Source organism: Phodopus roborovskii, unplaced genomic scaffold (genome assembly GCF_943737965.1).
Source record: "Phodopus roborovskii unplaced genomic scaffold, PHOROB, whole genome shotgun sequence".
Classification (NCBI taxonomy): Eukaryota; Metazoa; Chordata; class Mammalia; order Rodentia; family Cricetidae; genus Phodopus; species Phodopus roborovskii.
This window is the reverse complement of record NW_026126418.1, coordinates 41,797,939-41,811,541: the sequence shown is the minus strand read 5'-3', so window position 1 is coordinate 41,811,541 and position 13,603 is coordinate 41,797,939.

The window sequence follows — 13,603 nt, the reverse complement described above, 5'->3', positions numbered from 1 at the left end:
TGCCCACCTCTCCTCTCCTTTTCCTCCTAACTCCCTCTCCTCTCCCACCATGCTCCCAATTTGCTTGGAAGATCTTGTCCCTTTCCCCTTCTCAGGGAAACCATGTATGTCTCTCTTAAGGTAGGAGGGGCCCATTCTAAGGGGCCCAGGGCAACCTCAGAGGGAGGAGCCTTTCTTACAGGCCCATGGCTGTTTCCAATCTGTCCAGAAGAGCAAAAGGAAATGGTGTGAAGGAGCTGCTTTTTCTGCGCAGATGGAGATGAGCACATTAAATATGAAATCCAGGCAGGCTGCAGCGCTGTTAGGTCCAGAATTCAAAGTGCAGAGAGAGATATCCTGTAATGCACAGGCATTTGAGTGAGCGAGCCAGCGTGAATTGCTTCTGAGTTCTCAGAATCCTAGAAAGACGAAGAACCTAAAGCCTGGAGCTAAAATTGATACCAGGTAATTAAGGACTGCAGAAAGATTCACAGGTAGCCTGTCACAGGGATGTGCAGACAGTCTGCTTTGCCAGACTGGAGTGTTTTCCGTGTGGAGGTGATAATTACACCGTAAAAGGTGGTATCTTTATGGAGGTAATGAACGCATTTTCGTGAATCACGAAGTCTCAAATGGTAACATGTCTGCAGCCCCCTCCCCCCATCCTTGTTCTTCCATAGTCAGATGCATCTACCTGGGATGGAAGTCACACCCAGCAGAGACCCTGAGGGATGCTCCCATGAAGCACCAACTCATTTCTAAACACTTTCCAGGCCCAGAATACAGGAAGGTGTTCTTAGAAGGACATTTCTTAGGTCCTTCTCCATTTGGCTTTAACTCAGAAACTGACCAGTAAGCTGGAAGTCAGCACAGAAATCCCAAAGTTTGGAGAATAAGTCACCGCAGTGAACAGGATCATTAACAGGCAGGAGGAAGTCCAGCACAGAATTGTTCAGTTTTTAACTGTGTAAGTGAATTAACTCTCCTTAACGTAGAAGCGACTGGGGGCTCTGTTGTCCTAACATAAGACACTCTTGTCAGCCCTCCTGCATAGGTGTAGAGAGGAAGTAGTTCACATAATTTTGTCACTGAAAATACTGTACATTGTCATATTTGAAACCATGACCCAACAAGAAATCGCAGCAAGTCAGGACAAAACCAAACAAAACCCAAGTGTTGATTCTTTTATTACTAACAGACTATGCACTTCCATGAGCTATTTAAAAATCCTTGAGATGGAATCCCATTCGTCGCGTTCCTCACTCAGCCACCTATGTCCATTCCATTTAGTTCACTATTTGCTTCTTTCCTACATGAGCAACCCTAGGAGGTAATGCCAAATCTCCCACAGAGGCTGTAGCTTCAGTTAATCTAAGGGCTGATTGACAGAAATCCCACCCTCTGTCATTGCCACCGTACACCTCAGTTAAGTCTTTCCCATGCAGACAGAGATGACTGCATTAACCACCAAAGCCAGGCATGGTGGTGGACTTCTAGCTCCACAAGTAAAAAGACAGAGAAGTATTTTCAATAACGTATGGGCTCATTGTGCTCAGCCTAGCTCATCAGCCTCTTGAGTTCTGGCTCACAAGCAGAGTCCTTGAGCCTGACACTTCCAGCTAACCCTCAGCCCACCCATGCCTGGACCTCAGTCTCAAGCTCTAACCTGATTCCTTGATTTTTTTTTTTTTTTTTTTTTTTTTTTTTTTGTTGTTGATCAAGCCATCTGATGCTTCTCATTCTGTTGCCAAGGATTTCTGTTTGAGGACGTGACTGCTGCTGTTATCCTTCACGGTTTTTTTCTGGTCTGAGTTCTAGCCTCAACTCTGCTGAAATGATGCATAACCTCAAGCAATTGTATTAACTCAGAGTATCTCAGTTTATTCATTCATACACCTGGGATTAAAAACAAGGATATTGTAAACAAATAAACGAATAGGCCCGACAGCACCTTATTAAAAATTATAATGTATTCCATAGATATATGTGTGGTGTTGGTATAACCAGGCTACCAAATATAACTGAGGTTTCTAATCCTCTTATTTGAGCTTTTACTCTTATTTATTATTTCTACCTCTCCTGTCCCTCATTTGGATCTTCCTCTCCAGGACCCAGCAGAGTGAATGCTCTCTTTACCATCTTCTGGGACAGTGTCTTCTTGCTGGTCCATACAAAGCCCAGCTACTTCTTTCCAGTCCCTCTTGGCTTCCCATGGCTTCTCTGTTGGAGTACTTTTCTCTATGGCCTAACTTCCTATTACTACAGAAACCTGTAAAATTCCAGTCCAGCCAATGCTCTTCTTCCTTCTTCCCTCAGAGCTGTCACAGAGATAATCAGGACAACCAAGAGTTCTGGCAGCCTCATGATGACTGTTTTTAAGGATGGAGAGAGCAGCTCTGACAAATACTGCCAACATCTCAAGAAAGGTAAGACCTTAGCATGGGTCATTGGATTGGGTGATGTGGAGGTTGCTGATGATATGGGGTCAGAAGAGTGATTTACCTAGGTTCAAACTGGAGCCAGCAGTATTAGCTAAGTATGAGGCAGGCATGTGCAGGCCACTCTTGCAAGGATGATAGCTGGAGAGAACTAGAGGAATGAACATTTGTTAAATCAGAGACAGAGAAGAGGAAGGGAAGGGACCATTGCAGAAAGAGTAGAGGTAGAGAAGGAACATGTCTGCAGTTATGGCTAAAGTAGGTCAGAGCAGATGGGCTGGACATTGCCCTACCCTGGAGGCTGCTCTTGAGGGACATAGATAGCTCAACAACAGTATTTGCAGGGAAGTGAAATGCTTGCTTGCGCACCAAGAAAGTGGGTAGGTGGTTGCTTCAGGTAATTACAGAAGAGGCAAACTATCTATTATGAATGAAGTATTGGAATTTGAAAAAAGAAAAGGCACGGGTTAGTTACACTCGACAGTGGACTAGTTAACAACTGAGAAATCTAGTGCAATTGTTGGGCAATGTTAGTCACACTCTTCATATCCATAGTCTTGCATCATAATTGTTATCATCAGTCCATTTTCTCTAGATATCCATATCTGCTCAGGCAGAATAAGCAGAATGTTGCGTTTAGCTAGTCAGGTGCTATCCAGTATAGTTCAAAGGAAGCAAGGAAACTGAGGACAAATGTGGGCTGGAAGGTGAGTGGGTGAGGCTGAAGGAAAGAACTAACAAATAGTCCAAAGGTTCCAATGATTGATGATTGTTGGATAGAGAGATTGTGAGTATTAGGGTATAGGAATGGAACTTAAAAAAAAAAGTATTAATAGTCACTAGTCAGAAAAGTAAAGAAAACTGAGACCATGGAGCATTTGCAGCTGTGGTTAAAATCAAAGGACACATTCATGGAAATGAGTGGTGTGTGTGTGCCTCCTGCATCCACAAATAGATAGCTGCCTCTTCCAAGATTCAAAATAGGAGACATTGAAAAGCATCAGCAGCAGGGACACAGAACTTCACCAAGAATCCAGAGAGGAGGATTAGAAAGTATGAAACACAACTGTCCTTAAAGACAACAGGGAGTAACCAAGTAGGGGGTGGTGGCAGTGGCAGATGGAGATGGATGTGTGGACGGAGTTCAACAAACTCAGTTCCTCTAGCACAATGGGCAGACCCAGCCTAACATGGCCCCTAGGCGTTTGATGTAAGCCAATGGGTTGTGAAGGATCACTGTTTTTAGTCCCAAAACTATGTTTCAATTTTAGCCAGAAATATTAGAAAGGGAGCAGAGAAAGGAAGAATTTATAGTGATTATAATTCTGTTGTCCTGATCCAGTGTATAATTAATTTCAAAGTAAGACCTAGGGAACCTCTGCACTCCCCTAATTTTTTTTTTTTTTTTCTGATCATGAGTCGTTTCATAACAACAGTAAGATGTCATTAGCTGTCTTTTGCTCTTTTTAGCCCTTGAGTACAGTGGAGATTTCTGGGAGCCGTGGAGAATGAACACAAGGGTTGTGTGTAGATGTAAACGCAGAATCCATCCACTGGCCAGGGATGAGCACCACCGCATGCTGGATAACCAGGCCAACCTCTTGCTGTATTTTATCTGTCCTATAAAAGTTTTTTTCATTTAAAAATATTGTTTATGTTAATGTATAGTGGGACAACTCTTCTAACTTCAACAGTCATTAGTTTGTTTTAAATTTGGTTATGTTGAACATGAACACATATTGGCTACACAAATACATACCAAAAACTTTAAGAACCTCTGACTTTGGCCACTTGCTGGAAGATGAAGGCTTCCACAGGGAGAGGGGGAGAGGTCAGTGCCAGAAGGTTGAGGCAGGATCCTGCAGGGAATTCAGATTGTTAGGACATGCAAGCAATCTCTCGGTAGCTGTGGCTGGGAATGTGGGTAGGAAAAGCTATCAAACCATCCTTCCGCTCCCAGTAGTTTTCTTAGCCTGGAACATCACAAAGAGTATTCATTTTATGAAGTATTCTGAAAATCTGAGCAAAAATTACTCTATATTAGAAAATGGTGTATTTCTGCCATCTCCATGCAGTCTAAGTGTTAGAAAGGCTTCAAAGTTTGTTTATTTTTTTCTTTGATTATGAGCACAATATAGATCACTGTAGAAAATGTAGAGAATTCTGAAAAGTCTTAGAAAAACATGAATTTTGCCAGGCAGTGGTTGTGCATGCCTTTAAACCCAGAACTGTGGAGGAAGAGGCAGGCAGATTTTTTTGAGTTCAAGGCCAGCCTGAACTATGAATTTTGGGATAGCCAGGGTTACACAGAGAAACCCTGTTTCAAAAAACCAAAACCAAAACAAACAAAAAACCAACACAAACAAAAACAATCCCCCCCAAATTTTATTTCCCAGAGAGAATGAGTTAGCATATATATTTTCTTTCTATTTACAACAAAATTGTTATCATGCTTATTATTAAAATATGTAATTATTTTACATCTGTTGTTGTTATTAATCCCTTGATGATTGTTTTCTGGTTTGATAATCATTTGGCACTATTATGTACATGGAGTAAAATATTCTATTTAAGTTATAGAAATAAATGTTAACTTCTGCCATTGCATATAAACAGTTTATATACTGTTTTCATATTGAATTTTTTAGTACACCCTATTAATTTATTTTTCATACAATGACTCCTGAAAAACCAAAAGCCAAACCCCCCCCAACAAACAACAAACAAAATACCCCTACTTCAGCATGTGCACATTATTGATTCAAAAGTGTTCATTTAATTACTTAAAAAATATAATAAAGATACCTTCCTCCAAAATTGCCTGTATTTTTTATCTTGCTATTGTTGACTTTATTGACAATTTAAACAAAATTTATGTTTTCCTTTTTTTTTTTTACATAATTAAATGAAGTTAGATTTTGTTTGGAAAACTTGTAGGTAAGAACGATTATGGAAATGAAGATATTATTGAATAGAAATGATGGAGACAGCAATATTAAAATGTACTACTGTAAAAGGTAAAATAATATGTTTTGATAATAAAGATGGAGAAATAAAAGTCTTGAGAAGTATAGCCTAGTACACCTGTAAGTGGTGTTTAAGTATTAATAGTTTCACGAATAAGCAGCGATACTGATATATGCTCAATAATCTTTGCAAAAATATCATGGTTTAAAAAAATTCTTTTTCTAAAAAAAAAGCTAGTTTAGCAAGATAAATTGGAAGAAAGATGTATGGTGCCATCTAGTGGCTATTTGTGTAACTGCAAACATATCGTTCCATGTCGTTTCCATTGGCAAAAATTAAACTTCGAAGATTCCAGGAACATAAATCATTCATTAATAAAATATTTCATACATATCCCTCCAGCACTAATTTAAGAAAAGTCTAATTTCAGTGTTGATAAGACGATTGCTAGGTCCTCAGAGACTAAGGTACCCTGTGTAATTTCTGAAGTTAACGATCAAGAAATTACAATTCCAGACATTTACATAAACAAGCATGCCAACCTGTCATACTTTTTTTAGTAACACAATGAAACAAAAGAACAATTTGAATAAGAGCACTCTGATTGAAAATTCATATATGGGAGCAGAACCTGCCAGTTATAAGTTTTGAATAAAGAACACAATTGGAGAAACCACTTCTCTAGACAGAGGCTGGGTGCTTGCCCTGGGCTCACTGGAAAATGCCCGGTTGCCCCTAGCCTCCAAGTAGGAGCTACACATACGTGACCATCGCCATATTGGCATTCTCCACACTGATTGTCTGCCTGCAAATGTCCCAATCAAACAAACGAACCGAAGTTGCTACGTTGGCCCAGGAGCAGATTCGCAAAACAACCCTTCCTTTTCAGGAGAACAAGCCTGCCCTCTCCATTACATGCCTGCATTTCCTCTTCTCCCTCTCACCAGGGCTACCTGGGCCACCATTAGTCTCCCTTCCCCCCCACACACTGGAATTTTGGGTGTCCGAATGAATGAGATCATGGGGACAATGCATGTCTGGCTTGACTGGAAGCTTAACGTTCGGAGGCTTCATGTGGCCGTGGATGCAAACTTGAGGTTCAGAATAAGCAAGAGGGAAGGACAGAGTCCAAAGAGCCTAAATAGTAGATGAATGAAGAGACCCTGATGTGTTCCACTGTTGGTCTGTCTAGCTATTGAGCTACTCCTTTAATTCGCAATATCTGCCCCACAAGCCCTTCTGCTGAATCATAAGTAAATACGTCTCTGTCTTTTCATCCCGAAGTGTATGAAATATATCATCTGAAGAGACCAGGTCGTATCTGTGTCACTCAGTGGCAGTATCGCTTCCACATCAAGTCCAAATTCTTTTGTGTGACCTCTCAGTGTCCCTCGCTTCTGGAGTTTTCCAGCAGATTCCACTTTGTATGACTTACCAGCCTCTTAATCGGGCTATTTTTTTCTCCCCCCAGAAAATGTTTCTGTCACTTTTCTTTCCTTGACAGCTGCGCTTTACCCATTGGATACAAGTTCAAGCCGCTTAGGTCTCTCAGACTTGGACAGTTTTACTGGAGTCAACCCATCATTCATTACACACCCCTAAGCCTGGTCCAGCTTTGTTGACTGCACCAAAAATGGCCTCTGTTTTTGGAAGAGTCCATGCTCTGATGGATGGTGCCTGACTCCCTGTTGCTTTGTACTGAACTACTAGGATATGTAAGTACCTACATATCTGTCCAAAGAAATATTGAATATATACAGAGACTGTGTCTTATTTAAAAATAGTAAGGGTTGAGTGGGCTGTAAAATATTTCCTGTGAAAAGGCTGTGTCTAATTGACCTCATTTCTCCCACAGCTGGAATTTGTAAACCTTCCTTCCTTTTATAAGAGCTGCTGTTTCAGGTTTCAAAACGAGACCCACACTTCCACTGTTACTCTTAAGTCAAAGCTAAATGCACATGAGTCGGTAGAAAGATGATCTATATTTTGTGGACATGGGTGGTCCAGACACCCACAAGGAGATAAATAAATGTTTGAGGTGGGTCCCTCAATGATTTTTCAATGGATGCCAATTTGGCAAGCTTGACTGGGTCCTACCAGTGTGAGGAACCATGATTTTGGTATGATGTTGGGGAATTTGTGGCTTCCATCTGCTGGTTATCTCACAAAACGGAGAGCTGAGAAAAATCACATACTGATTAAATCATAGAATCCCACACTTGGAAGGGACTTCACGAGATGATCGGGCCCGCCTCCTGAAGGTCAATGCATAAATCATTTTGTGCAGATGGCTGTTTATACTATTTTTAAAGCTCTTTAAGGATGGAGATTACACAGCTTCCCTTGGTAGCCTGATCTTCATGGTCAAGAACTTCCCTTTTTAAAAGCTCAGCTTCTCCCTGCAGTTTGGCTCATTTCCTCTTTCTGTCAGCTCTCTGTGAATACAAGGAGTACATGATCAACCTCCCCTGCTAATTATCCCTGGCCCACATCTCACACCCTTGAAACTAATTATTAAGAGCTACGCTGTTTCCCCTCTTAAGCGACACAGTCACAATTCCTTTATTTTTTCAGGAGACTTGTGTCCCCTAACCTATTATTTTTGTCATTTGTTTTTTTCCCTTTTTTCTTTGGCTGTACAACCGTCGTGTAGCTCAGTGTATAAGACTGGAAATCTTGCCCTGTTCATGTCCTGACCAGACGTCGATGGAAGGCAAGGCTCACTCACCTTGCTGTTCCGACTGCTGTTTTTCTTTCTTGTTTCTCACATGGGTTTTGCTCTGTAATAAATCTCAAGCCATTTACTGTGGGACTGCTACTTTGTCTGCTTCGCACGGGAGATCTGGATTACTCCTGTTGGCTTCTTTCTCAAAAGTGCATGCCCTGACCTCCAGAAAGTGAATCGGTTCCCTGGCCTGCCAAACGGATTTTTGCACTTGTGACTAGGGAACCTGAGTTGAGGAGACAATACTGGATTATCCAGGTGAACTCAGTGTGGACACACACATGAAGATAAAATAGGGACAAGAGGGTCTGGGTCAGAGAGAAAGCATGGAGTGATGCTGGAGTGACAGGTTTGAAGATGACTGGGAGCGGGGCACCAACAGGCACTGCTGCCTCTTCCCAGCTGAAAAGTGTGGTCACTGAATCTTTCATGTTGCCGTGGGGAGCAGGGCCCTGCTGCTATCTTGATTTCAGCCGAGGAAAAAGCAGTTTGGCTGGATTATTCTTTTTGTATTTTTCCCTTCAGGACTGGGCTTTGGAATTAGGGCTCAATGGCGGCATGTGAGGTGAATGCTCTCCCATGAGTTTCAACCTTGGGTCTCTTCTTACCATCTTGAGATAGGGTCTTAAAGTTGCCCTGCCTGCCTTTGAATTCATTCCTATCTGAGGTGGTTCTCAAATTCAGAATCTTCTGCCAAAGCCTCCCTCTTTAGAGCTGGGATTAGAGCAGATTTGGACCTCTAGGTCTGGCTTGATTCTCTGGCTTGTGAGCTAGAGAATGGTAAGGGCATAAGTTAGTGTTATTTGAAAGGACAAAGTTGTTGGAAATCTATTAGAGCCACAGGAAGAAACAGTGTCCACTTATGAGGAAACTATGTGCCCTTGTTTTGAACTTAGAGGTTTTCTTTTATAGACGTTCGGGGGCCAATGGAGGTTTATTAGTTCTGTCTTTCCATGACACAAAGCCATAGCAGATATATACCAGGTGATTAATAACCTCGCTACTTCTTATGAATTATTTAAGGTAGTTCTTCTGGTATGCTTCCCTTATTAAAAGAGTTCCCCATAGAGCAATTCTCCATGAGCTTAGAATGACCCATCTGTGCCTCACCCGAGCTGTGAGAGAAGGGTTAGAACCATCACTTTTCTAGGGCTTTGAGACCCGAGGCAGCACAGCTACCTGCTCACTGAGCTCACAGTTGAGCCACAAGGCTGATTTTAAGGCTGTTCTCTCTGGAACCTCCTGACCTGCTGTGCCACCTGGTTCTGTGTCTCTAGACAAGACTGCAAAATTGTGAAATACTTGAAGCATCAAGCACTGTCAAGGGAGATGCCAGTTTCCTAGAGATGCCTTGTATTTGTTCCAGATGTCAGATGAAAATGTTTCAAACATCAAAAAATAAAACTACCATTGTTCGAAAAGTGAGAGGGATCACTCAAAATCATCTTGTGAGCAGGGAGAAGCCAGCATTCTCTGCCTTGGCAGGAACCTGTGATTTCCCTAGGGAAAAATCACTTCAGAGGAGAAAGGATTCTAAATTAGTTTTCAACAGAACGTAGCTTGAACTGTGCTTCTGCCCCATGGAAATTGCTGTCATTGTGTTACTCTTAAGTAGGACTTTATTACCTGTGCAGTTTGAAGTGCATGGAGGGACATGGCTTCATTTCTATGCTAGCCTTACCTGTCTGTTCTCTCTGTTGGAAAGGGAAGAATACAGTTTTATTTTTAATGTTACCTTTCTCGATTATGATTCTCCCTTCCTATGAGGACTGCCAAGGCTAGAGAGACACGGTTTGTCTCCCTCTCATCTTAAAGCAATCATAATGAACTTAGCCAACACATACCTTTGGCTCTGCTAATTTGCCAATTTCCCATTTTAAAATCTAACCAATTAGTTTGATTTTTCTGGCACTATTCAAATATAGTTTAAAGATCCATCCATCTCCCCATCAGATTATGCTCCTACATCTGTCTTACATATAAACTTTATGATGCTTTCACCTCCTTTCTTCCTGGCCAGTCACTAAAGAGCATAGTGGTGTACAATCGTTCTTTGTCTCTCATTCTCTTGTCTCGTGAGGATCCCTTCATGACCCAATAGAGCCACACACACACACACACACACACACACACACACACACACACACACACACTTAAGTTCTTATGAGATAAGAGTAGAAGATCAACTGGGTATCATTTCTTTCCTATATTCAAACCAAGCCCACTGCTTCCTCACACATGAACACTGCTCCTTGTTAAGTATTCACTTTTCAGAGCATGGCACCATTTAGATGCTGAGCCAGATACCCAAGATTCCTCTATCTCGTGGTACCCACACCACCTCCTTAGCATCGTCCCTGCTGCTCCTGATCTCATCGTTTTTGTGTCTCTGTCATCATTTCTCAAGTCATCATTTTTCAATTGAGTTTCAATTAAACTGTCTTCCAAACTAATGCTTGCCTTGGTTTCAGAATTAACCCCCCCAGGTTTAAAACAACAACAAAACAAAACAAAAAACGCACACAGACACAAAAAAAAAAAAAAAAAAAAAAAAAAAAGGAAAGAAAAAAGAAAAAGAAAGGAAGAAAAAGGAAAGAAAAAAGGATGGGGGACTTATTGGGTGAAAAATATTCAAATGTCTGTGGCCTAAGCCAAAGCATCTGGGAAACAAAAAGATGGTATGAGAGGTTGCTGAAGAGATGAGCTAAAATACTGACTCAGTAACAGTGCCAGTGTGCTCTCATCTCCTAGACTGCTGCAGCATAATTGAACAAAGAGGGATGAGGTGCGGTCTGTGGAAACACACATAATGCCAAAAGGCTGTTTATGCTGATGGGAGGAGCTGAGGGAGCAAAAGTTTTACCTGAACTGCCAGGTGTGGCTGTAAAATCCACCAATTACACTATCTGCATCACTTGGCTGTCCTGAACATTTTACTATAAACCAGGGACATAGCAACCTTCCAACCTCCCTCCCTCCCTTCCTTCTGCCTTCCTTGTTGTCTTTGTTTTGAAGCTTATTATGATACATTTTAAAACATTCACATATACATGAAATGCTTCATTTTCCCATTGGTCATTTATAGCAAGCCCTACTTTCTAACCACACCTCTTGCCTTTGATGCCATGACATTTGCCAATTTCCTTGAAGTGAATGGCATCATTTTTCAATGTGCATTTGTCTGATTTCTAGTGACTAGTGATTTCATTTTCATGTTTTATGGGTTCTCTGTTGACTGTCTTTGGTAATTTTCTGTTAAATGTCTTTCTTTTTGCTATTAGCATACAGAGCCATCATATCTTATATCTTAAATGTAATATAAAGTCCCTGAAGTTATTAGACTTAGGAAGCTGAAGATTAACAATTTCTGACACATTATATTCTGGCTGACACCTACCCTGCCCAATCTTAAGTATGTAACTTTTCATTATTTATAATTGTAGTTTTTTTACTAGCAGAGTAGAGATATCCTTCAGTTGTAGAATAAATTGATTTATTACTATAATGCAATAACATATACTTACGAAAAAGATCCTTTTAGATATGTACGAGTCACAATGAATAAATATTTTAAAATATGACATACATTTTAAAACATTAAATGTTTCCAAAAGGTCGTTAAAGCAGGATACTCTACTCAGGGTATAGATCAGTTGTCAATTATTTGACTACCATTCCTGAGTCCCTGGGTTTCATACCCAGCATGGCAGAATAAATTAGATGAAATAGATACAATTCAGATAGACTTTCAATACACATGCTATTTTGTATATTATTTGGTTTATATTACATAAAGAGCTTAAACATAAATTATAAATGGGAAACATTAGCATTAATTTGGGAATCATTTTACTCCTGGTAGGGAAGAAAAGAGAAGATATGGGGATTATATACTTGTTCTGTGCTTTCAACTCTTAACCCTTGGGTTGGCAAACTACTGTATCATCACCTGGTACCATAATTATGTTATATTTTTTCTATATTGTCATGCGAGGCATAATTATCTGTTATGTTTTGTGTTCTATATTGTCATATGATATCTTAATTATGTGTTATATTTTTTGTAAGTTTTCTTTGTACTTACACTTGGCTATTATTTTAAAACTTAAAACACATCCATCTTCCACCATAAATTATGTTTGTAGTTACTTCATATACACATTGGCTATAATTTAAATTACACAAATTAACAGTTATATGGCAATCCAAATTTGAAGGTGCTCTATGGTGGATTCACAACTTAGCAGATAAGGGAGTTTTCTGCTTCTACAAGCAATAAAAACTAGTGGTTAAGCAGGAGCAAAAGTCACAGAAAATTTTAAAGTGTCACTAAAGGAATATACTTTTATAAAAAAGCCACTTGCTTTTACAACATTCTAAAATGCACAGTTGCTGAAGCATGGCACTTAGCACAGAATCACACACTACTGGGAACTCTGCGTTCTTTCATCCCTATGCTCCCCATTGTAATACTTGAGCTACTGTACTCAATTTTGAAGCCAAACCCTCAGAGCCAACATTTATTTGTCACTCCCCCCCCCATCCTGTTGTATGCTGTCTTGAGATGCCATAGTAGGGGCAGACAAACACATCCCTCTTGCCAGATCCACATTCAATTGAGATCTGCCCTGGTGGGTGTAGTTACACCATGAAAATCAACAAATGAGGGTCTCCCCTGTTGTCCGGGGAGAGCAGGCTGTTAGGTTGGACGGGGGCCCATTGCTACTCATCTCCCACTTCCTGTTAATTGAGCTAGCTCCCTTCCACATTCTATTTCAGATCTGCCTCTGGTTTCAGTTCTATTGCTACATACTTAGACAAACCACTATTATCTTTTTCCGCCAGTTACCTTGCAACCTCAGAAAAGAATCTGGTTCCCATTTTCTACTTATATCTTTATCCTCACAGACAACCACTAAAGCTATCCCCAAACCACTGTGCCCTTTGAACTGTTCTTAAACTCTACATGAATAGAATCACACAATGCTTGCCATTTTGTGTTTATTTATTTATTATTATTACTACTATTATTATTATTGTCTTCCAAGACAGAGTTTCTGCTGTACTGGAATTTAGTTGGTAGACCATGCTGGCCTCAAATTCAGAGATTCTTCTGTGTCTGCTTTCCAAGTGCTGTGATTAAAGGCATGCACCACAGTCTCTCAGTGCTCAGCTGTGTTTATCTCCTTTTTGCTATACAGTATTTGTTAATTTATTCAGGTTGTTTCATGTGGATTTTGCCCTGTAATACCTGATTGTGTGAAAGTATAAACTTTTTCTCTTTTCTTTCTATTCTTGGACTTCAGGTTGTTTCTAGGGTTTGGCTATAAAGAACACCAGGAGAGTGTTGTCTTACATTTGTTTATTGTGTGTATGGAGTAGGGAAAACGTGTCTTGGTACACCTGTGGTGGCCGGAGGACAATTTATTGGGGGGGGGTATATTCTCTTTGTTCCAAGTGGATTCTGGGAATGATACTTAGGTCATCTGGCTTG